Genomic DNA, 26294 nt, shown 5'->3' with positions numbered 1-26294 from the left:
AGCTCCAAAGCTCACTATTACTTAGGAATTTGCAGCTCCACTGGAAAACGTTCTCCATAACTGCCATGTCCTGCTCAACCATGACCATAGCTACCACCAGATATAATATTCTTTTGGCATAGGACTTGTGGACTAACGAACCTCTACCGCCACCGGAGTATCCTCCTCCAATCTCACACTTTCCTTAGCCGACTACTCTCCATGAATCTAATTCAAGGATTCTATTGAACATTCAGGAAGTTTCACTTCTCTCCCTATCTTATGATCTTATATCTATATTTTTCAGTAAATCTAACTTTGTACATTGAGGACAATGTACATCTTAAGTGTGGGGGGTTATTTATATTATTATCAGAAAAATCCTTGAATTTTGTCTTGTTCTCAAATAATCTTCTCATATCATTATTAGAATGAATTTTGATTAATTTATGATCTTTATTGATATGTCTTGAATTAAAACATAGGCATCTATGTATTGATTGTTTAAACTTTAAGAGATTAGAGAATCAAGCATGATAAGTTGATTTTTGAGAATCAAAATTAAAATTTTTAGGTTGTTTCCCCAAGTTTAGGTATTATCTTGAGTTGAAATTCACAAGATTAACATCAAAGAGCCATAATTTTTGTGAGATCTTGAGCCTTTAGAGCATATATTATTTCTTTCATGGTCACTTTTATTGTTATGAGTGCTTCAATATTGAATTGTTATTCTAGAACTTGCTTGATTATGCATGTCAAGACCATACCTTTGATTTTATATGTCAAGATGATAAAGGCACTTAGGTTTAACCCATTTACTCCATAAAAGTCTACCCTCATAATTAACCCTTAGTGAACCCCCTTGAGCCTAACAAGCTATTCATTGATTTACCCTCAATTTTAACTCATAACCCATTATTGTTGAAATCCCCTCGTTTGATCCCTATTTTTGTCGAGATTTGATTTAAATAAATTGCTTAGCTATGTTTTATTTTTGATAATTAGCAAAATTCTATGTTAACTTGATTTGTTCTTAAAAAAAACATACATACATATTATTCGTAACTTTTTGTTTTTGAGCTTAAGTATTTAATTCCATATCCCATGAAGAAAAGCTCAATTCTAGGATCTTCTAAGTAGGAATGTAATTTATCAAGTTTTAGTTTTTTTCTAGTTAGGTAATTTTTCAATTCAATCTCGATTCTAACCTTTTCTTTCAGCTTGTGACCACACCCCCTAACCAAAGCCACGTTACAACCCTCTAAAGACCATTTGATTGATGAATCATCTCAATTTATAGTGGTGGAGATTTGATTTTCATACAAGCCTATGGTAATAACTTTTCATATTGACTGTTGAGTGCTAAATTTCTTATCCTTAAACACCTTAAGTGATTTGAGTGAATCTTTAGTGAGGATGTGAAACTCTGTGATATTTTGAATCAAAGGTGGTTACTTAGATAAGGGGAGACACCTATGTTTTCGTGATAAAATGCTCAACTTGGAATGTTTGAAACTTTGATGTTCTTCGAGTTGAACTTTTAATGTATGATTACTTATGGATTATTGTGAGATAGTTGAGAAGAATTTATTTTGATTGTGAGTTGAGGATTTTTCTTGAGAACAAGAAAACGCTTGAGTGTGGGGGTATTTGATAAATCGTAATTTATACATATTTTTAATCCCATGCTTATCAGATTTTTGGAAAAGTTATCCTTAGATTTGGTGAATTTGATGCTCCTAATCCTTTAATTTTATGTTTTATACTTAGGTGAGCATAGGAGAGTAAAAAGAGCGAGAAACGGGTCGAAAACAAAGAAAATGGGTCAATGTAGGAAACCAACATGGTCGTGTCAAATAGACACGCCCGTGTCTATTTAATAGATTGCAACACGGCCTATGCCACCTCACACGGGCGTGTCACACGAGTGTGTCCTTATCGAGCCCTAGTCTAGTCCTATTCGGAAAAGGCCACTCTTGAGGGTTTAGAAGCATTCTAAAGCCTATATAAACTCCCAAGAGGTACCTGAAAGACACACACAGAGTAGGAGGCAAGGAATTACTCGAAGAAAGCCGATTGATCCATCTCAGAAGCCGGATTATCCTTCAAGAGTGAAGATCTCCCTTCAATTTCCTTCAGGAGTTTTTAGGTTTTCTTTATGTTTAGTTATCATTATTCTTTTGAGATGTTTTCTTTTACACTTATGAAATAAATCCCCTAAATACCTAAGGGGGATGAAACCTAAGACAGATCTTGTTATTATTTTCTAAATTATATGATAAATATTTGACTATTTCTTAATTATGAGTTCTTAATTCTTGCTTTAATATTCCAGGATATTGATTCAAGTATTGAAGTGCTTATTCAGAGGAGCAAAAGTCCCTATCTAAGAGTAGATCTAGCATAATTAAACGGAGTTGATTTCACCCCTAGACATAGGGCAACATAATTTTTCCAGATTAGGGTGAAACCTAATAAGGGAATCCATAGATCGAGTTAATGCAACACTAGAGGTTTTAATTAGAAAGAGAATTCAATTAATCAACCTAGGGTTAGACGTTGTTAGTCTCGAGAAAGATAATAATATAACTTAGGGATTTTTATGGATCAAGTCAAGTGAATAAATCGTTTGATTCAGAGTCAAATAACAAGTGAAGTCTAGGTGGATTTTTCCTTGGGTATTGTCCAAATCAATCAGTTTTTCCCAAAGGTATTTCCCAAATTTTCTTCCTGTGCATTCTTAAGTTGAGTTAATTAATTTCGATAAAACAATCCCCTTTTATCTTTAGGCTAGATAATAAAAAAAGAGTTAATACTAGTACTTTTAGTTCCTGTGGGTTCGACATTCCGGTCTTGCTATAAACTATACTACTGTTCAATAATGCACTTGTTTTCATCATGATAATAGTTAGTTTTCAAGTACGATCAATCATAAATTTAAAACTTAATGTGATTTACATCAATCAGCCATGCCACATGCCTGTGTGCTAGGCCATGTGGTAAATTAATTCTTTTCGAAATTAGGTGCAAGTTTTACATGGCCAAGACACACGCCCATGTTCTAGGCCGTGTAGCACACATGGCTGAGACACATGCCAGTGTGCTCAATTCTGAGCATTCTGTTTCTTAAAATTAAGGTGCAAAGGACACATGGCTTAACTACACGGCTATGTACCTGGCCATGTGTCACACACAGTCTAGACACACGCCCGTGTAGATAAAATAAAGTTATTTCCTAGCCTCATTTGTCACCTAAATTTAGCATTTTCCTGCACTAAAACATACCAAACACATTCCAACCATTTCAAGCATTCAAATTAAGCAATTTCCATCATTCAACATGGCATATCATTTCATGCATTCATGTTTATTAGACATAACTTGATCAACTACTTAACATATATTTAGTGACCATAGCATGACATTACAAGTATATTAAAACAACCATTACTAGCCATTCCAATGGCTATATTACAAGAATCATTATCAAGCCACTAATGGTCAAGTTGTCCTATACATGCCGTTATACCAAAATGATTTTACTAAGTATACCCGAAATAAGCTAGTTAATAGTGTGGCGATGCTCCAATGATCTCCAACCTTTGTGAGCTTCCAAGCACTATAAAATAGGGAAAATAAAATAGAGTAAGCATTACATGCTTAGTAAGTTCGTATAACAGAAACTAAACTAAATCTAAGCATACAATATCATGTTTTCCATCCATTACAAAATTGCCTAAAAACATGCATTCAATCAAACATGTTAGTCACCAAAATCTTCATATTAATCAAGTAAACATAGATGAACTCATCATGCAATATTTTTTCAAATCATTATCATTTCATCTCACAATTCTCATGCCATGTCAAGAGTTTTATGTCCGCTGAATCATTGAAATTCCGATGGATGCTCAAGTAGTACACTCAAGGTGTACGATTCAATAATCCATCAATTTCTTATTCAAGGGTACCCATTAGGTTACTCAATCAAGGAACACTCTCTCTAGCCACATATCGTATAACAGAATTACCAGTCCAGGCTAAATCCTTTATATAATGTATGCTTAAAAGAGTTCAATTAGGATTACCAGTCTAGGCTAAACCTTAATCATAACGTATACTCGAGAGGTATTATATTAGGATTACCCGTCTGGGCTAAATCCTTTCTATAATGAGGTAAATAGGATTACTCGTCCGAGCTAAATCCCGTCTGCAACAAATGCAGGACCTCATCCATTTCGGGAAAGCACATATATTCATCGGAATTCAATATTCAATCGGGACTTAACCCTTTTTCACCAAGCATGTATTAAATTTTCCATTATATAATTCAAGTAATACATTTCAATATAAGTCACATTACATACAAACACAACATTCAATTAACATAATTACATACTCGATTAAGTTACACGAACTTACCTCGACACTTGTTCGCGTATAAAATCTACTAATCCAAAACCTTTTCTTCAGTCTAACCTCAAATTTGTGTTGTCTGAATCTATATAAATAGCTTTAATCAACAATTTCACATATTTCATATTTATTTGGACTCAATTTACATCCTAGGCAAAATTACCATTTTGCCCCTAAATTTTCCATAAATTCCAATTTCATTCTTAGGCTCAAAAAATGAAACTTGTGCAATTTACTCCCTATTCCAAGCCTAACCAAAATCCCATTACAAAATTTGCAGCACATGTATTCATAAAAATTCAGAATTTTTTCTTCAATTTCACAAGTTTACATTTTAGTCCCTAAATCATGTTTTCATCAAAAATCACTTCGTAAAATTTGTTTATCTATTAACAACCTTTCATTTTCTACCATAAATTTCTAATTTCCAGCATATACATCCATGACCCATTTTCCATACTTTGATAACTTTTCAAATTAATCCCCCAAATAGATAGTTTAAGCTATCCCGATTTCAAAAATATCAAAATTACTAAAAACGAGATAATAAACTTACCCAATTAAACCTTGAAAGTTTCTTCTCTCTCTCCTAGGGTTTTCATATAACTTTGGGGTTGAAGATGACAAAAATAAGATGATATTTTCTTTTTATCATCTTTTAATTAATTAATTATTTTAATTTCCAATTTACTCCATATCTTTTCTAATTTTTCCATGGATGAGTCACCAAAAATCTACATACTTTTTTTAATGGTCTAATTACCATATAAGGACCTCTAGCTTTGAATTCTATAGCTATTTAATCCTTATAGCTACTAGAATTCAACTTTCACATTTTATGCGATTTAGTCCTCGTAATTAAACACTTAATCAATAAAATTTTCGTATCAAATTTTTCACAAGAAATGTATATTATAATACGAACCATCTAATAAAATAAAAATAAATTTTATTTTTGGGTCGGATTTGTGGTCCCAAAACCACTGTTTCGATTTCACTGAAAAATGGGTTGTTACAAGAAATTAGGTCAGGGATGAATATGCTGAAAATTTAAAATTTATAGTATAAAATGAAAGGTTGTTGATAGATAAACAACTTTTACAAAGTGATTTTTGATGAAAACATGATTTAGGGACTAAAATGTAAAGTTGTGAAAATTGATGAAAAATTCTGAAATTTATAGAAAATATATGTTGTAAATTTTATGTAGAAATTTCGGTTAGGATTGGAATAGGGAGTAAATTGTATAAATTTCAATTTTTGAGCCTAGGGATGAATTGGAATTTATGGAAAAATTAAGGGCAAAATGGTAATTTTGCCTAGGACGTAAATTGAGTCCAAATGAATATAAAATGTGTGAAATTGATGATTAAGACAACACAAATTTGAGGTTAGATCAAGGAAAAAAAGGTTTCAAATTAGTAGATTTTATACGTGAACCAATGTCGAGGTAAGTTCGTTTAACTTAATCGAGCATGTAAATATGTTAAATTGAATGTTATGATTGTATGCAATATGATTTGTATTTATGTGAATATTATAAATGTGTGAAATGATTACATGTTCGGAAATGTTGGAAAAAGGGTAATGTCTCGTTTGAATATTAAATTTCGATGAATATATACACTTTCCCAAAATGAATGAGGTCTTGCATTTGTTGTTGACAGGATTTAACTCAAACAAGTAATCTTATTGACCTCATTATAGAAAGGATTTAGCCCGGACGGGTAATCTTGATGTAAACCCTCTCGAGCATATGTTACAATTTCGATTTAGCCTTGACTGGTAATCCTAATTGAGCTCTTCTGAGCATACGTTACATAAAGGATTTAGCCTGGACTGATAATCCTGTAATATGATATATGGCTCGATAGTGTGTTCTATGATTAAATGCACTAATGGCTACTCTTGAGCAAGAATTGACGGGTTATTGAATTTTACACCTTGAGTGTACTACTTGAGTATCCATCAGAATTTCAATGATTCGACAAACAAAACTATTGGCATGATGAGCTCATCTATGTTTACTTGATTGATGTGAAGATTTTGTGACTAACATGTTTGATTGAATGCATGTGTTTAGTCAATTTTTCCAAATAGATGGAAAACAAGATATTATATGCTTAGAATTAATAAACGGGATTCATAAGTTTAGTTTCCTCTATACGAACTTACTAAAAGCATGTAATGTTTACTATTTTTTATTTTTCCCCTATTTTATAGTGCTCGAAAACTCGTGAAGGTTAGAGATCATTAGAGCATCATCACACTATCCACTAGCTTATTTTGGGTATATATAGTTAAATCATTTTGGTATAATGGCATGTATAGGCTAACGTGGCCATAGATGGCTTAAATATGTGGTTTGTAACTAGCCATTGGAATGACTAGTAATGGTTGTTTTTGATATACTTGTAATGTCATACTATGGTAGCTAGATACATGTTAAATGGTTGTTCAAATTATGCCTATCATATGAAATATACCAAGGTAAGATTATAAACATGTATGCATGTATTGTTATGCCATGTTGAATGATAGAGTTTGCTTAATTTGAATGCTTGAATTGGTTGGTATTTGGAAGTGAGTTTAAGTGCAGGTTATTTCTGTGATTTTGGGTGAGAAATGAAAATAGAAATGGCTTTATTTTGTCCATATGAGCAGACACACGGGCGTGTGTCTAGACCGTGTGTGACACACAACCTGCTATGTAACGCCCCAAAATCATGAATAATTCTTTTTGTATGTTTGTGACACAACTGTGTGTCTGCTTCAGTGGTTATATGTCCTGGGAAGAGTCTGAAAAGTCTTGGGTTCAAGCCTCGGCTTGTGCAAAAGTTTTGTTTTTAGAGGAATAAACCCTGTCTCTAATCAGTAGGTCTTTTAAATTAATATGTTTATAACATGACAGAAAAAGGCTTACTGGTCTAGGGGATAAATGGTGTGTGGTAGTTGCTTGAGGTCTTAGGTTTGAATCCTAGTAGGCACGGTGGAGTGTTTATTTTGCTGTAGTACAGTGGAAGTGTTGTGGGTTGACCGAAACACTGAAGTGTTTGAATGGATTTTGAATTGAGTAGTTGAGAGGGGTGTGGATGGCATGGAAGGATTTTACGAGAAAATCATGGGGAGTTGAGGGGAGGGGAGGAGGTGTGCCGAATTTGAACTTTAGGCACTCAAAGAAATTGGTTTTGGGGAAGAATTCGACTTTGGGTGAGTTTTAGCTTCGGTGGTTGTGCACTTTTTTTTATTGCTTTCTCTCCTCACTTTTGATTTTTGAAAATTGCTTGCAAGTTCTTTTCTGCACTTTTTGGATAGTCGATTTTTGCTAGAGGATCATTTGGGTACTTTTCATTTTGTCTATTTCAATTTTTGCTGCTCTCCCTCTACTCCTTTAGCAATGGCTTTTACCCTTTTACGTTTTGTTTGGCTGAATACTTTCCTTTCTCTCTCTCAAATCCTTTCAGCTTTTGTTGGCCGATTCTCTTCTTCTTCTTCCCTTTTCCAATTGGTTCCTTAGTGACCAATTGCTTCTCTTTTTCTGGCTTTATCAATCGGTTGTGCTTGGCCGAATACCACTCTTTCTTTTACCCTCATTGTGCCGACTCTTCTCTCTTCTTCTCTATCGATCTTGGTGATAATTGTTGCTATTCAGTTTTTCTCACTCTTTTTCCCTTTCTGTCATATGAATAGTTTTCATCTAACACCTTCTTTTGCTGCCCACAATTGCTAGGGTTGTGGTTGTGTTAGCTCTGTCTCTGTTGTAGCGGGTGATCATTCTGGGGATAGTAGGCCGATTGCTTCCCTTCCTTATTCTCAGTTTTACACCTGCAGTAAGTGGTTGTGCACTTGGTTCAAGTTATGTACGTGTACTATGTTAGTTAATAAGTTCATTTGGAATGCAGGAAATCTCTAAAGGAGTTCGTAATCGGTCTCCTGTATCGGATTAAGTGTGTGATCTTCATTCGTTCAATCAAGGAAAGTATTAGTGAATATTTTGGGATAAATATTAAGAGGAGATGTTAACCCTATTATCAACTAATTAATGGAGTATCTTGATAGAATGTAGGTCTTGGTGCTCATGTGCTTTTCGCGTATTTTCGTAGCAATGTGTGTAAAAATATTGCCTTTAATTGTAGATTTGCAAAAGCCAAAATAAGTGGCCGTTGACGCTATACGGGCATGTGCTCGCTCGTGTGGTAGTCTGAATGCCTAAAAATAGGCATATAATCATTGAGATCGGCCATGAGTGATTTCATGGGCCGATATCGTTTTGGGTCATTTTGGGCTGAGCTGGGCCGTGGGGTCCCTACAGGCACGTGGGCCATACACGGATAAACCACATGAACATGTGGAGAATATTTGACCAGGCTGTGTAATCTACATGGCCAAGGCCATTTTTGGGCTATGTGGGCCACACGAGCGTATGGGCCCACATGGGCCGCAATATGGGCCGTGGGCCTATTTTCACCGTTTGACTGTTAAGGTTGCACGGGTCACTCGAAACGACTGTGGACCTACTGTTGGGTCGGTAAATGTACGTAGACCCCCTAATTGACAAAATGACTAAAATGCCCCTACATGGTAAAATGACTGATATGCCCCTTATGTTTGAGCATGCCATTTTATATATATTGATCACATGTATGATATTATGACATGGTGCTTGATATGTTGCATGGGGATCGGATTTATTGTGATTGGAGAAAGTGTACTGTACTGGCAGCTCTACTGCAAATACTAATTAGTGTTGCAACCGGTACTACTTGAAGTGTAGGGATGGGTGGGTTGATTTTATCCCCACATGGAGTGTAGCATTGGACGGAGATGGAATGTAGAGGCTGGTGGGGTAGGATTTATTGATTGCATATTTGTACTGTACTATTACTGAGAATGGATCAGGCCCACATTGATACTGATAATGTAATGGGCTAAGACTCTGACTGAAACTGAACCATGACTGAATTGGGCTTAGGCCCAGACTGTATATGCTATCTAATTGATTATCTGATATGGGATTATACACTGAGTTTTCAAAACTCACTCATCTTTTTATCTGTACAGGTAATCCCCAGGCTTAGGTGGGTCGATGTTCGAGGGACTCGAAGGTGGCCACACAACTGTACGGACTTTCTTATTGGGTTTTAAATTTCAAATAGTTTTATTTTAGGCATTTTAAATGTAATAAGGCCTCTATAATTTTTAATCTTTAAGTTTGGGATTTTATTTATTTTGATTTATATCTGCTAGTAGTAGAATGTGGGTTCTTAGAAAGATAAATGTCTTTTTTCCAAATCACCACGTTTATGCAACATGTTTTTAGAAGCTTCCGCAAGAAATAATGTTTTAAAATTAATAACAAATTTAATATGGTTAACTTTTTGTCAAACAACTTGAGCTTTGAAAATAAACAGGATATCCTTAAATCTTTACTAAATATCACAAAGATGTTAAATATAGAAAGGGTTTTTCAATGACATTATACTTTGCGAAAAACACTTCAATGTGACATCGCCAGGTTTGGCCATAACGTCTAGGTCGGGTTTGGGGTGTTATATTTAGTGGTATTAGAGCCAGGTTACAAAACTCGGTTGTGGATTTGGGTTTTTTCTAAAGTTTGAAATTTCCAAAAAGAACTATTTTAAATGAATTGAAAGTATTTTGAAAAGTTTTACTGAATGTGTGGTACACCGAGTCTCCAGCGTCGATTCTGTAAGTCTTCTGAAACTATTGCTTGTTTTAAATTGAAATGTTAAGACTACTATAGGTAGTAGACTGATCTGAAATAATCTATTTATGGTAAACTAAAACCGTAGTAAGACTGTTATCTACGAAAACGAACTCTGAATTACTTATATTATATTCGTATATTATTCTTAATAAATACTGGAACTGTAAAACTGATGGATAAAATTTTTAATACAGATAAAGCGTAATTCGATAATGAGCACCAAAGGTACTCGTGGAAGGGGTACAAGGGGTCGCGGCGGTGGCCATGGAGGTGCTCGAGCTGGGTCTTCGTCATCTGGCCACATGTCAAATGTTAAATCTAGAGAGGCACTGGCTTCACCTGTGACTGGGACTGGGTCTCATGATTGTGCAGATGGGGACAATGCATTGTCCCAGGCCATGTTACGGGTTCTGAAGAGAGTCGCTAGACCCAATACTGGTGCTGTGGGCCACAGGTCGGTTACAGAATGACTCTGGTCCAATAGAGCTGAGCTTTTTAGGGGAATTGCTGGAGTTGCCCCTAATGTGACTGAATATTGGATTGAGGCCACGAAAAGGATTATGGATGATCTCGACTGTAACCCCAAGCAGAAACTAAAGGGTGCAGTGTCATTGCTGAGAGATGAGGCTTACCAGTGGTGGCTCACAGTAAAAGAAGGCACTCAGCCCGACCGATTGACATGGGAATTCTTCAAGACAACTTTCCAAGAAAGTATGTGGGCGCTAGTTATGTGGATGCCCGGAGGAGGGAGTTTCTAAATCTAACACAGAGGGATAAATCAGTGGCCAAATATGAGGCTAAATTTTTACGACTTAGTCGCTATGAGCGAGGTATGGCGGCGACTGAGTACGAGCAATGTGTTTATTTCGAGGATGGCTTCAGGGATAGTATAAGGGTTTTGATAGCTCTACAGAGGGAGCGAGATTTTGCTGCTTTAGTGGATAAGGTAAAGATTGCCGAGGATGTGAAGCATACTGAGCACCAGAACTGTGAAAAGGAAAGAGGTAGGAATAAGAGGGATTCAGAGCTTTTAAGTTCATTTCTGCAGCCTAAGAAAAAGGCCAGAGTTGATGGGCCAGTCAGAGTTAAGGCCCCTGTTGCTGTTACTGGACTACAGCCCTGTGCGGATTGTGGGAGACGCCATCAGGGCAAGTGCTGGAAAAGGATTAGGGCTTGTCTGAGATGTGGATCATTAGAGCATCGTATCAGAGATTGTCCACGGAGTCCCAATCAGATGCAAGCTATTAGTATGGGTACTGTTTAGTAGCCGAGAGGTGTTCAGCAGCCACCGAGAGGCAGTGGTTAGGCCAAAGGTGGTAATGGTATTAGCCATGGTTAGAGGGCACCGGGCAGAGGTGGTGGTTGCACTGAGGTGAGGCAACCAGCTCTGGTCTATGTTGCACATCGCTGAAAGGATGGTAATGCCTCAGACGTTATCATGAGTACGTTCTTTATCTATAATGTACCTTATAATGCACTGATAGATATAGGATCTACTCATTCCTATATAGCTTGTAATGTGTCTGATACTTTGGATAACTTGGTTTGAGTACTACAAGTGAGGTTACTGTGTTGAGTCCATTGGGGTAGTCTATAAGGGTAGATAAACTGTTCAGAGATGTGCCATTGGAGGTTCAATGAGTTATCTTTTTAGCAGATTTGATGGAACTTCTTTTTGGAGAATTCAACTTAATTTTGGGAATGGATTGACTGGTCAAACATCGAGCAAACTTGGACTGTGCTACTAAATGGATGGTACTGAGAACTGCGGGGGATGATGAGGTAGTTGTAATTGGTTCGTAAGGGTTGTGAGGCGTATCTAGATTACATCAGTGTTTCAGACTCTGGGTTTCTTCTGTTGAGGATATCAGAATAGTTAAAGACTTTCCAGATGTTTTTCCTGGTGAATTAAATGGGTTACCTCCAAACTGTGAAGTTGAGTTTATGATTGAGCTCTTGCCTAGTACAGTTCCGATGTCCACTGCCCCTTATAGAATGGCATCGAAGGAGCTTGTAGAGATTAAGCTCAGGTTCAAGAATTATTGGATCGTGGGTTCATCAGACCTAGTGTGTCTCCATGGGGAGCACCAATTTTGTTTGTGAAAAAGAAGGATGAATCCATGCGCATGTGCATCGATTATCGACAACTGAATAAATTGACCGTTAAGAATAAGTACCCCCACCGAGGATTGATGATCTGTTCAACCAGTTTCATGGAGCTTCGATTTTCTCTAAGATTTATCTCCAATTGGGGTACCATCAACTGAGGGTTAAAGAAACTGATGTTTATAAGACAGCGTTTAGGACTCACTATGGTCATTATGAGTTCCTAGTGATGCCGTTTGGATTACCGAATGCACTAGCAGCTTTTATGGATCTAATGAATCGAGTGTTCTAGCCCTATCTGGATCAGTTCATAGTGGTTTTTATTGATGAAATTCTGGTGTATTCGAGGACTAAAGATGAACACGATGAACACTTCGAGTGGCTCTGCAGATTCCGAGGGAGAAACAACTGTATGCTAAGTTCAGTAAGTGTGAATTTTGGTTACGAGAGGTAACATTTCTGGGCCATGTGGTATCTGCTAAAGGAATTAAGGTTGATCCTTGAAAAATTGAAGCTGTTCTAGATTGGAAACCGCCTAAGACTATATCAGAGATTCGCATTTTTCTGGGATTGAGAGGTTTTCATTGATTGCTGCACCTCTGATGAAGTTGTTGCGTAAGGTTGTGCCGTTTAACTGGACTGATGCACAACAAGTGAGTTTTCAAAAGCTTAAGAAAGTTCTGACTGAGGCCCCTGTCTTGATACTGCCAGAGACTGGGAAGGAGTACACTGTCTACAGCGATGCATCACATATTGGGTTGGGATGTGTGTTGATGCAAGAGGGTAAGGTAGTTGCATATACGTCTCGTCAACTTAAGACTCATGAGGCGAATTATTCGACACATGACTTGGAATTGGCCGTAGTGGTATTCGTACTGAAAATTTGGAGGAATTACCTGTACGGTGAGAAGTGTATTATTTATATGGATCATAAGAGCCTCAAGTATCTTCTCACGCAGAAGGAGCTAAATCTTAGGCAGCATAGATGGATTGAGTTACTTAAAGACTATGACTATCTGATCGAATACCATCCTAGTAAGGCCAATGTGGTGGCTGACGCATTGAGTCGTAGGGCTATGAATGACCTGAGGGTGATATTTGCCCGTCTCAGCTTATTTGATGATGGTAGCTTGTTAGCCGAGCTCTAAGTTAAACTGACATGGATTGAGCAGATTAAGGGTAAACAGTTGGAAAATGAGTCACTGGGCCATCGGTTCCGACAGGTTGAGAGTAGGGATACTGTGGATTTTGGGCTGAATAGTGAATGGGTACTCTGTTTTCGTGGAAGAGTTTGTGTACCGAAGGATGTTGATTTGAGGCAATATATACTGCGAGAGGTGCATAGTAGGCTTTATACTATGCATCCTGGTGGAAACAAGATGTATCGAGACCTTTGAGATATATATTGGTGGCCAGGTCTTAAGCGTGAAGTTATTGATTTTGTGGGTAAATGTCTAACTTGCTAGCAGGTTTAGGCTAAACATCAGTTACCTTTAGGGTTGCTTCAGCCAGCTAAGATTCTTCTTTGGAAGTGGGAGAGAGTGACTATGGACTTCGTTAGTGGGCTACCCCTAATGCCTACTAAGAAGGATTCGGCATGGGTCATCGTGGATTGATTGACCAAGTTTGCCCATTTCATACCAGTTCGTACCGATTACTCTTTGAAGAAGTTGGCTAAACTGTATGTGTCTGAGATAGTGAGACTGCATGGGGTACCGGTTTCCATAATATCTGATAGGGATCCTCACTTCACATCTCAGTTCTGGAAGAAGTTGCATGAAGCTCTGGGAATAAGGTTGGACTTTTGTACTGTGTTCCATACTCAGACAGATGGTCAGTCAGAGGGTGATTCAAATACTGGAGGACATGTTAAGGAGTTGTCTGATAGATTTCTGAGGTAGTTCGGAGGACTACTTGCCGTTAGCAGATTTTTCATATAACAATAGCTATCAGTCTAGCATAAAGATGGCACCTTACTAGGCATTATATGGTCGTAGGTGTTGTACTCCTTCGTGTTGGACTGAGTTGGGCAAGCGGTGTGTTTTGGGCCCTGAGTTAGTTTCTAGTATCGACGATAAAGTTAGACTAATTCGAGATCGACTGAAGGCGGTATCAGCCAGACAAAAGTCGTATACGGATCTGAAGCATAAGGAGATTGAGTATTCTGTGGGGGACTTCGTTTTTCTCAAGGTTTCACTATGGAAGAAGGTATTGGGATTTGGACGGAAGGGCAAGCTGAGCCCTAGGTTCATTAGGCCTTACCACATACTGAAGCGTGTGGGACCAGTTGTCTATCAGTTAGAGTTACCTCCAGAGTTAGACCGGATTCATGATGTGTTCCACGTCTCTATGTTGAGGTGCTACCGTTCTGATCCTGCGCATGTTATCTCGATCGAGGAGATTGAAGTTAGGCCAGACCTGACTTTTGAAGAGAAACTGGTTCAGATATTGAAGCATGATAAAAAGATTCTAAAGAGGAAGTCTATTCCACTGGTTAAGGTACTTTGGCGTAATCACAGTTCTGAGGAGGCCACGTAGGAACCTGAGGAGGCGATGCGTCAACAATACCCTCATCTATTCTGATTAGGTAAATTTTGAGGTCGAAATTTTCTTTTAGGGGGTAGTTTTGTAATGCCTTAAAATCCTAAATAATTATTTTTGTATGTTTGTCACACAACTGTGTGTCTACTTCAATGGTTATGTGTCCTGGGAAGAGTCTGAGAAGTCTTAGGTTTAAGCCTTGGCTTGTGCAAAAGTTTTGTTTTTAGAGGAATAAACTCTGTCTCTAGTTAGTAGGTCTTTTAATTTAATGCGTTTATAACATAAAAGAAAAGGGCTTGCTTGTCTTGGGGATAAATGGCGTGTGGTAGTTGCTTGTGTAACACCCCTTACCCATATCCGAGACGGGAACATGGTACGGGGCATTACTGTACACAAACATGGCTTTTCCGGAAAATCACAGGCTATAAAATTTCATTCCAAATTAAAACCAATCAAACATATTCATAGTGTCCCTATTATGGGCCTACGAGACCCAAAACATGCATTAAGAATGGTTCAGGACTAAACTGAGAGCTTAAAAAAATCTTAGGAAAATTTCTAGGTTTAAGCCTTACACGCCCGTGTGGAGGCAATGCACACGCCCATGTGCTTGGAAAATGCCCGTGTCCCCTACCCGTGTGGAATTAATTGAATTTATTTTCCATTCGAAACTACAGGGGTTTTCACACAGACGAGCACATGCCCGTGTCCCTGGCCCGTGTCATTCACACGGCCTAGACACGCCCATGTTGTTTCCCGTGTCCAAAAACTTGAGTATTCTATTTATGATGTCATCATGCATTTAGGGGCACACGGCCAAGACACACGTCCGTGTGCTAGGCCGTGTCCTCCACACAGTTGAGACACACAGCCGTGTCTCTACCCGTGTGTTTACTAACATACATACTGAACTAAAAATTTTAGGTGCAGGGGACACACGGCCGTACCACATGCCCATGGAACTGACTGTGTGTCATACACGGCCTAGACACACGCCTGTGTGTCTACCCGTGTGGACCCTTTTGGAGGCCACAATCCAAGCCAATGGTCACCCTCAACATCCATGCATATTTGTGAATCTCTATGGCATTTTATAGGGCCTAAATATGTCCAATGACTACCTTCAATGGTCTATTGCATGTTAACCTCATCTCATTGGTTTTACACATGCTAGATCACCCTCTTTGTATTAAAAATTACCATATCATCAAACACATTTAGACTTGGCTCATTTTATAATTCATTGCCAATTGTGACCTAGCCATCTCCAAGTGTTTTGGTCACATTCCACATGTCCATTCAAGATATACCATATTTAACCATCTCATGGACATGTAAACACTAACATGTACAATTAGTAAGTTACAACCTACATCAAAATGAGCCATGTCTTATGGCCATATACAAAATGAATAGGTATATCATTCAAGCCCTTACATTGGCTAACCAATGACACATATAAAAAAATAACCAAAAGCCTATACATGCCATTGTAACAAAGTAAAGGTATCTATATACCAAAGCAAGATAAGTTGATAGTGTTGACAATACTCCAATCATCTTCCAATCTTCACGAGTTCACGAGCTCTGTAAAACAGGGAAAGGAAAGGGGGTAAGCATTGACATGCTTAGTAAGTTCGAATAACAAGAAAATAAACTTACCAATTATTTTGCATACAACCATAAGAGATATTCATGCCAAACATGCATAGTATAAATTCCCTATCACATACACTCAATCATCAAGTTAGTTTCCTCTCAAGCAATATAGCATTAATCTTAGTGAGCTCATTAATTAAAACATTTCCATGCTCGTGTCTTATTATAGTCCAGTTGAATTTCTTGAAAATCTAGATGGGTATCCCATTTACCGTCAAGTCATGCTAGTGACCATTTTAAATATACACTCCCATGAACCTCACTCTCATGGCGGGATTTCCAATCCAGGTTAAATCTTTCATAACATAAATTCAAGGAGTATTGTCGGGATTACCATTCCAGGCTAAATCCCTTACAACGACAATTAGTCCAATATGCTCGGATCTGAAATGTCAGCACAGGCTAATTTCAGTCCTTAATCGTATTACCCATACGAGCTAAATCCACAATACACATATATTCATCAGGAGGTTCGATCACTTAAGGAACACCAGTCCGAGCTAGATTCTTACTATACTGAGATCATCGAATTACCCGTCTGGGCTAAATCCCTTTCTGCAACACATGCAGGATCTCATGTCATGTAAAAAAGAATTTACCAATCGAATCTTCCTTTTTCATTCAACCAGGACAATTGCCATCTTTTTCATTTTACACTACCACATTTCATGGATTGTCATGCAATCAATATCTAAATTAACATACATTTAAGAATATGCATTTTCAAGTATATTTAAAGTTTACTTCGAGTTACACGAACTTACCTGATAATTGCTTCGGTTTCGTATTTCGATTATTCTGAAACATTTCATTTTCCACGGTTGACCTCCGAAATTGGTTCCTCAGGGTCTATATCAGTAAAAATGAATTATTAATACCTCACATTGTTCATTTTCGGCCTAAAACTCATCCTAGGGCAAATTAACCATTTTCCCCCTAACCTTCAAACTTTTACAAATTTGTCCCTAGGTTAGTATAATGAAATGCATGAAATTTCTTGAATACCCAAGCCTAGCCGAATATTTTTCATGCTTATGCCAGCCCATATTTTCTTTTATTTCACATTTCTACCCCACATTTTATGCCTTTTACAATTAGGTCTCTTTTTGCTGTTCTTATGAGAAATCACTTAGCAAAAGATGTTTATCTAACATCTAACTTTCATAACCCTCCATAAATCATCAAAGAACAACTATCTCATGCATGGGTCAAATTTCTAAAATGAACCCTAGCTTGAAATATGGGTAGAAATGGATAGAGCATGTTACGAGGATCTCAAAATTACAAAGGACATTAAAAACGAGGCTAGAGAGCACTTACTATTGAGCTTGAAATGTTGCGAACCCTAGCTTATGAAGCTCTAGCAATTTTCGGAGCTATGGGGAAGAAGATGGCTGATTTTGGCTTTCTTTTTCCCTTTTTATTAAGTTTATTACCAAATGACCAAAGTGCCCCTCCTTACAAAACTTCCAAATTTTTCTATACATGCCCATTTTTGTCCAAAAACTTAGAAATTGGGTAAATTTCTATTTAAGACCTTCTAATTTATAATTCAAAGCAATTTCATACTAATTGCTTCTAGAACCCAAGTTTTGCAATTTATTCAATTTGGTCCCTAATTTCCAATTGGACACCTTATACTTAGAATTTCTTCATGAAACTTTAACACAAGCTTATTTTCATATTCTAAACCTCATAAAAATCATAAAAAATATATTTTTACATCGAATTTGTGGTCCCAAAATCACTATTATGACTAGACCCAATTTTGGGATATTATAACTTGAGGTTTGAGGTTTGAATCCTTGTGGGCGTGGTGGAGTGTTTATTTTGTTGCTGTGCCGTGGAAGTGTTGTGGGTTTACCAAAACACTAAAGTGTTTGAATGGATTTTGAATTGAGTAGTTGACAGGGGAGTGGATGGCATGGATGGATTTTAGGAGAAAATCATGGGGAGTTGATGTGAGAGGAGGTGGGCTGCCGAATTTGAACTTTAGGCACTCAAAGAAATTGGTTTTGGGGAAGAATTCGGCTTTGGGTGAGTTTTAGCTTCGGTGGCTGTGCACTTTTTTTTTGTTGCTTTCTCTCCTCACTTTCGGTTTTTGAAAATTGCTTTCGGGCTCTCTTTTGCACTTTTTGGATAGTCGATTTTTGCTAGGGGATCATTTGGGTACTTTTCATTTTGTCTATTTCAATTTTTTCTCCTCTCCCACTACTCATTTAGCAATGGCTTTTCCCCTTTTACCTTTTGTTTGGTCGAATACTTTCCTTTCTCTCTCTCAAATCCTTTCAGCTTTTGTTGGCCGATTCTCTTCTTCTTCTTCCCTTTTCCAATTGGTTCCTTAGTGACCAATTGCTTCTCTTTTTCTGGATTTCTCAATAGGTTGTGCTTGGCCGAATACCACTCTTTCTTTTACCCTCCCTGTGCCGACTCTTCTCTCTTCTTCTCCGTCGATCTTGGTGATAATTGTTGCTATTTAGTTTTTCTCACTCTTTTTCCCTTTCTGTTGTATGAATAGTTTTCATCTAACACCTTCTTTTGCTGCCGAAAATTGCTAGGGTTGTGGTTGTGTTAGCTCTGTCTCTGTTGTAGCGGGTGATCATTCTGGGGATAGTAGGCCGATTGCTTCCCTTCCTTATTCTCAGTTTTACACATGCAGTAAGTGGTCGTGCACTTGGTTCATGTAACACCCCGAACCCGAGACCGTCACCGGAGTCGAACACGAGGTGTTAACAGACTTTTTAAAAAAAAATTCCAGACACTGCCAATCTGCGTAATAGTCGCTTTAAAAATCATATCTTGAGTTTCACAACTCGAAAATTTGTTTCATGATTTTTCCCTGAAACTAGACTCATATGCCCATCTACATAATGTTTTCTAGAATTTTTGGTCAGGCCAATTAGTACAGTTTATTAGTCAAAGTCTCCCATGTTACAGGGATCGACTACCCTGACCTTTGCGCATTACGACTTGGATATCTCCTTGTACAGGGCTCCAATACTGATACCGTTTGTTTCTAATGAAACTAGACTCAAAGGGGAATCCACAAATATAAGGCATGACTTCTAATTATCTCTGGATAATTTATGGTGAATTATCAAAGTCGAAAAAGGAGATCCAGAAACCGTTCTGGCCCTATTTCACGAGAACTTTAATATCTCTTAATATACTGCCCATATGATTTTTTCGTTACTTTCATATGAAAATAGATTCATCAAGGTTCGATTACACAATTTATTCACTATTTAACTCCATTCCTACAAATTTTTGTGATTTTTCAAATCCACACCACTCAGCATCTGTTTTCAAGGTAAACTTTACCTGTTCCGTGGTTACCATGGACCAACTAGGGATTCGTCATACATGGGTCCACATATGATCATATTTAGCCATTCCAATGGCTGATCATTTGCCCAACACTTCCATTCCAAACCATAGTCACATCATGTAACCATATAAACATACATAAACACAAATGGTCTAATGCCATACTCCACTTCTACAAGCCATTTTCGCATGGCTGTACACACATACATCACAAAAAGTACTTAAAACAACAAGGGGTAGTCCTATACATGCCATATCCAGAGTTCAACAAAAAGAGTACCAAAAGAGCTTTGATAGTGTGGATGACTTCGACTTCGTTGATCCCGAATCCGATAGCTAACGAACAAAATCTATAAAACAGAGAGCCAAAGCAACCGGGTAAGCAATTTAAGCTTAGTAAGTTTCAAGTAATGAAATCGGCTTTGACTAAAGTATTACATTCACATAGCTAACTGAATCACTTTATTGATATACATTCTCATAATCATACTTACTTCACACTTCATCAACATATATACACACATGGTATCAACCTTTCTAAAAGCCGAAAGTTCGTTAGCCGATCGCACGAGTACTATTTAAAACGAATCGACTTTTCCGAAGCACATGCAAACATACCTTATTGTTCGGGTTAGTCGAGCGTATTAATTGAATTAGTTACAGCACAAAACGCTCACATTCAAACCCAAGTCTCTTCGAAATTTAGCCGGATATAACCGCAAGCACAATTGCCTTCGAGTCTTAACCCGGGTATAGCAACTCGCACGAATGCCTTCGGGTCTTAGCCAGGATATATCAACTTGCATAATTGCCTTCGGGTCTTAGCCCGGATATATCAACTCGCACAAATGCCTTCGGGTTTAGCCCGGATATATCAACTCGCACAAATGCCTTCGGGTCTTAGCCCGGATATATCAACTCGCACAAATGCCTTCGGGTCTTAGCCCGGATATATCAACTCGCACAAATGCCTTCGGGTCTTAGCCCGGATATATCAAATGCTCATGCACACATATATCTATAATCTTAACACATCCATATCTTATTTTCGTTACTAAGGCTCAAACACAAATCATTTATTAAACCTTTCAAATTTCGGCTCAATAGCCACTCACAAAGAGCATGATTTCGATTGGCTTTATAACTTAGTCTCTATGCACATTCGACTATCCGTCATAGTATGACTAATCATTTCAATATAATTCAAGTAGGGTCATTCCTCGAAGACTTACCTCGGATACTTTGAATAGTTGTGGATAGACTACTCGATCACTTTTCCTTTCCTTTATCAGATTTTGACCCTCTTGGCTCTTGAGCTTGATTCAACAAGTAGATTTATTAAATAACTTATCAATTTAGCGATTCTATTTAATACATGTATACCATACAACTAAGTACAAAAGATGTTATTAACTAGATATTAAACATCAAACATATGCTCTACTCATGTACCAACGAACATGATACTAGCTCAATACCATGCATAATCGAATTTATTTAGCATCATTTAGTTTTATATAAATACACATATCATCCCAACTCGACACAAGAGTCAAATTCATCACTCAAACATTCACACCAATCTATTTGAATATCTTGGCCGAAACCCTCAATTGGCTAACATAGCCTTAATATTTCAATATAAACATGTATACATCAAAGGCAATTTAAAACACTTAGCCCTTATACTCAATAATGAAACCAACCCGTATACCTAATTATTTAACACATCACCTCCAAATGCATGTATTAACTAACATATATCCAATCCACATGCCAAGTTACCATGAATAAATTAAACTTATATATATAGATAACCTTTCATACCCTTGTATCTAGTGTCATGAGAATAGCCGAATGTCCAAATTAACCAAGCTTAAAGATTTAACCTTCAACACTTTAATGATCCACAACCTATTCTTCAAGGCTTCAATTATAAAGTAATTTACATTTATACTCTTGTGCCGAATTAGCTAACACTTATAGTCCATAGCCGAACCTCTTGATGATTAAGCCTCCAATTATTCATTTCAATTACCCTTACATTTTTACTTATCAAAGCCGAAACCCATACATGACATTACTCATATCATTCAAACTCACCTTCTAAAAAAAATCATGAACAATGCCAAATCCTTAAGTGTTCAAACCCCTAATTTACTCAACACATTCTTCATCAAAACTTAAAGGAAATAATCAAATTCCTTCTTTAATAACCATAGCCGAATGCTCCATCCATCCATCAAAAATTCCAAGTTTTCAAATGGGCTAATATGGAGCTAGCTAAATGACTTAAACTAAGCTTAAAATTTCAAAACTAACAAAATTTTACTAACCTTCTCAAGCTTCAAGTGACCGAATGCTACCCTCCTATCTTCCTCTCTACAATCGGCCAAGAAGAACAAGGTGATAACCTCCCTCTTTCTTTTATTTTTTTTTCTTTTAGTATCCTTAGTATTTCTTTTATTATTTCTTTTCTTTTACTTAAAATAATGACCACTTCATGGAAATTTACCACATAGTCTAATATATGCTCCATCATGGCCGGCCACTATGCACACAAAAGGAGTATTTGACATGCAAAGCCAATATTTTCACTACATGCTTAAATAGGTCCTTATAAATTAACCTATCGCATTTCAAAAGTGTCACACATAAGTCCTATTAACTAGGTTCACATGCAATCGACTAAATCGAAGTTTAAAACTTTCACACATTCATATTCACATATTCTAGACAATAATTATCACATCCAAATACTTCGGTGACTCGGCTTAGCGGTCCCGAAACCACTTCCCGACTAGGGTCAATTTAGGGCTGTCACAACTCTCCCCCACTTAAGAAATTTTCGTCCCCGAAAATCTTACCGGTGAATAATTTTGGATATCGGTCCTTCATAGAGTTCTCAAGTTCCCAAGTGGCTTCTTCTATTCCGTGTTTATGCCACAACACCTTCACTAATGGGATTTTCTTATTTCGCAACTCTTTTACTTCACGCATCAAAATGCGAACCGGTTGTTCTTCATAACTCAAGTTAGGTTGAATCTCGATCTCAGATGGAGCGATTACATGCGACAGGTCGGATCTATATCCTCGAAGCATCGAGACATGGAAAACGTTGTGAATCTTTTCAAGTTCAGGGGGCAAAATCAATCTATACGCAACTGGACCAACTCGTCCGGAGATTTCGTATGGCCCAATGAATCTCGGACTCAATTTGCCCTTACGGCCAAATCTGAGTATCTTTTTCCAAGGTGAAACCTTAAGGAACACTTTGTCTCCCACCTGATACTCGATGTCTTTTCTTTTCAAATCCGCGTACGACTTCTGACGATCTGTGGCTGCTTTCAGACTTTCACGGATTACTTTTACTTTCTGTTCGGCATCCTTAATCAAATCAACTCCGAAAATTTTACTTTCACCGAGCTCGGTCCAAAACAATGGTGTACGGCATTTACGACCGTACAAAGCCTCGTAAGGTGCCATCTTAGTACTTGATTGAAAACTATTGTTGTAAGCGAATTCAATCAAAGGTAAATACCGTTCCCATGAACTACTGAACTCGAGGATGCAACATCTCAACATATCCTCAAGTATCTGAATTATCCGCTCGGATTGACCATCGGTTTGGGGGTGAAAAGCAGTGCTAAAATGCAGCTTGGTACCCAAAGCTTCTTGCAATTTCTTCCAAAATCGTGAGGTAAATCTCGGATCTCTATCCGACACGATAGAAATAGTACCCCGTGTAATCTCACAATCTGAGAAACATACAATTCGGCTAGTTTATCCAATGAAAATCCGTACGCACGGGGATAAAGTGAGCCGACTTAGTCAGTCTATCAACCACAACCCAAATCGCATCCTTCTTACTTGTTGACAATGGCAGTCCGGACACAAAGTCCATTGTGACTCGATCCCATTTCCACTCGGGTATCATGATCGGCTGAAGTAATCCTGAAGGCACTTGATGTTCCGCTTTCACTTGTTGACATATTAAACATCTCGAAACAAAGTCGGAGATGTCTCGTTTCATACCATGCCACCAAAACCAACATTTCAAATCGTTGTACATTTTCGTACTCCCCGGGTGAATTGACATTCGGCTACAATGGGCTTCGTTCAGAATCATCGAAATGAGTCCCGAATTCCTTGGAACACACAAACGACTTCTGAACCTCAAACAATCATCATCATCAATTTGAAACTCCGATTCCTTGTTCGGAACACACTCAGCCCGTTTTGCAACCAATTCATCATCGACTTTCTGAGCTTCACGAATTTGATGAGTCAATAATGGTTTGGCTTTTAATTCAGCTACTAACACATTGTCGGGTAGAACAGACAAATGCACATTCATTGCTCGTAAAGCAAACAATGACTTCCGGCTTAAGGCGTCCGCAACCACATTAGCCTTTCCCGTATGGTAATCAATGACAAGCTCGTAATCTTTCAACAACTCAAGCCAACGTCTTTGTCACAGATTCAAGTCTCGCTGAGTCATCAAATATTTGAGACTTTTGTGATCCGAAAATACATGGCACTTCTCACCAAACAAATAATGTCGCCATATTTTCAAAGCAAATACGATGGCAGCTAGTTCGAGATCATGGGTCGGATAATTTCTCTCGTGTGGCTTCAATTGCCTCGACGCATAGGCCACAACTCGACCTTCTTGCATCAATACGCAACCCAACCCAAGTAAGGATGCGTCACTATAAATGACAAACTCTTTGCCTGATTCGGGTTGCACTAAAATTGGAGCTTCAGTCAAATGAGTTTTTAGTTGATCGAAACTTTTCTGACATTTCTCCGTCCATTCGAACTTAACATCCTTTTGAAGTAGCTTCGTCATTGGTGTGGCTATCATCGAGAAACCTTTGACAAATCGTCGGTAATAACCGGCGAGCCCTAAAAAGCTCCGAACCTCAGTAATATTTCTTGGAGGCTTCCAGTTAAGTATGGCTAAAATTTTGCTCGGGTCAACTCGAATACCCGATGCGGATACCACATGACCCAAGAAGCTAACCTCTCTTAACCAGAACTCACACTTACTGAACTTAGCATATAACTGCTTATCCCGCAACATTTGCAACACTAGTCTCAGGTGCTCAGCATGTTCGGTCTCATCTCTTGAATAGACCAAGATGTCATCAATGAACACAACTACGAACCGATCCAAATATGGTCTGAAGATCCGATTCATCAAATCCATAAATACTACAGGGGCATTAGTGAGCCCAAACGGCATCACTAAGAATTCGTAGTGACCGTACCTCGTTCTGAAAGCAATTTTGGGTACGTCCGAATCTCGAATCCGCAACTGATAATAACCCGATCTCAAATCTATTTTTGAGAACACTGAGGCCCCCTTTAGTTGATCAAACAAATCATCAATACGCGGTAACGGATATTTATTCTTTATCGTCACTTTATTCAGTTGACGATAGTCAATGCACAACCTCATGGTTCCGTCCTTCTTTTTCACGAACAATACTGGTGCACCCCAAGGTGAGAAACTTGGCCGAGCGAAACCTCTATCCGTCAATTCTTGCAACTGAGCTTTCAACTCTTTTAACTCGGTTGGTGCCATACGATACGGAGCTATCGAAATCGGCGTAGTCCCAGGTACAAGCTCAATACCAAACTCTATCTCCCGAACAGGTGGTAAACCCGGCAATTCTTCAGGAAAAACATCCGGGTATTCACAAACCACCGGCACAGATTCGGGTTTCCTTTCTAATTCTTGGTCATCCAGTACATACGCAAGGTATGCTTCGCACCCTTTTCTTACATATTTCTGGCCAACATTGAGGATATTACAGCTGGCACCCCATCCAAGTCCGTAGACTCAACTCGGATTACTTCGTTATTCGCGCACCTCAAATCAATAGTCTTGCTTTTGCAATTCACAACAGCATCATGCACGGTCAACCAATCCAACCCGAGAATAACATCAAATTCATCAAACGGCAAAAGCATCAAGTCCGCCGAAAAACAGGAACCTCGGATTACTAGGGGACATTTCTTGCACACTTTGTCGACAAGCACGTAACGACCCAAGGGATTTGACACCCGAATTACGAACTCAGTAGACTCAATAGGTAAAGTCTTACTGGATGCTAAGGTTTCACATATGTAAGAATGAGTAGAACCGAGGTCAATCAAAGCAATTACATTAGTGTCAAAGAGAGTAAAAGTACCGGTAATAACATCAGGCGAAGAAGCATCCTCGCGGGCACGTATAGCATAAGCTCTAGCAGGCGCACGAGCCTCGGATCTAGTCGTAGCATCTCTAGATCCTCTCTGACCACCACTAGCATTGCCCGTATTTCTAGATGGTCTACCTCGAGCAGTGGTAGCACCCGGTTTCCCACTCTGATTTACATTCTGTTCAGACAGCCTCGGGCAATCTTTAATGAAGTGGTCAACTGATCCACACTTGTAACAGGAGCGGTCATGGAATCTACAACTCCCCGAATGCCATTTACTGCAATATCGACATTCTGTTCTGTCTTGACGTTCATTCCCAACACTAGCG

This window comes from Gossypium hirsutum, chromosome A13, assembly GCF_007990345.1.
Source record: "Gossypium hirsutum isolate 1008001.06 chromosome A13, Gossypium_hirsutum_v2.1, whole genome shotgun sequence".
NCBI lineage: Eukaryota > Viridiplantae > Streptophyta > Magnoliopsida > Malvales > Malvaceae > Gossypium > Gossypium hirsutum.
Note: the sequence above shows the minus strand (reverse complement) of the source record.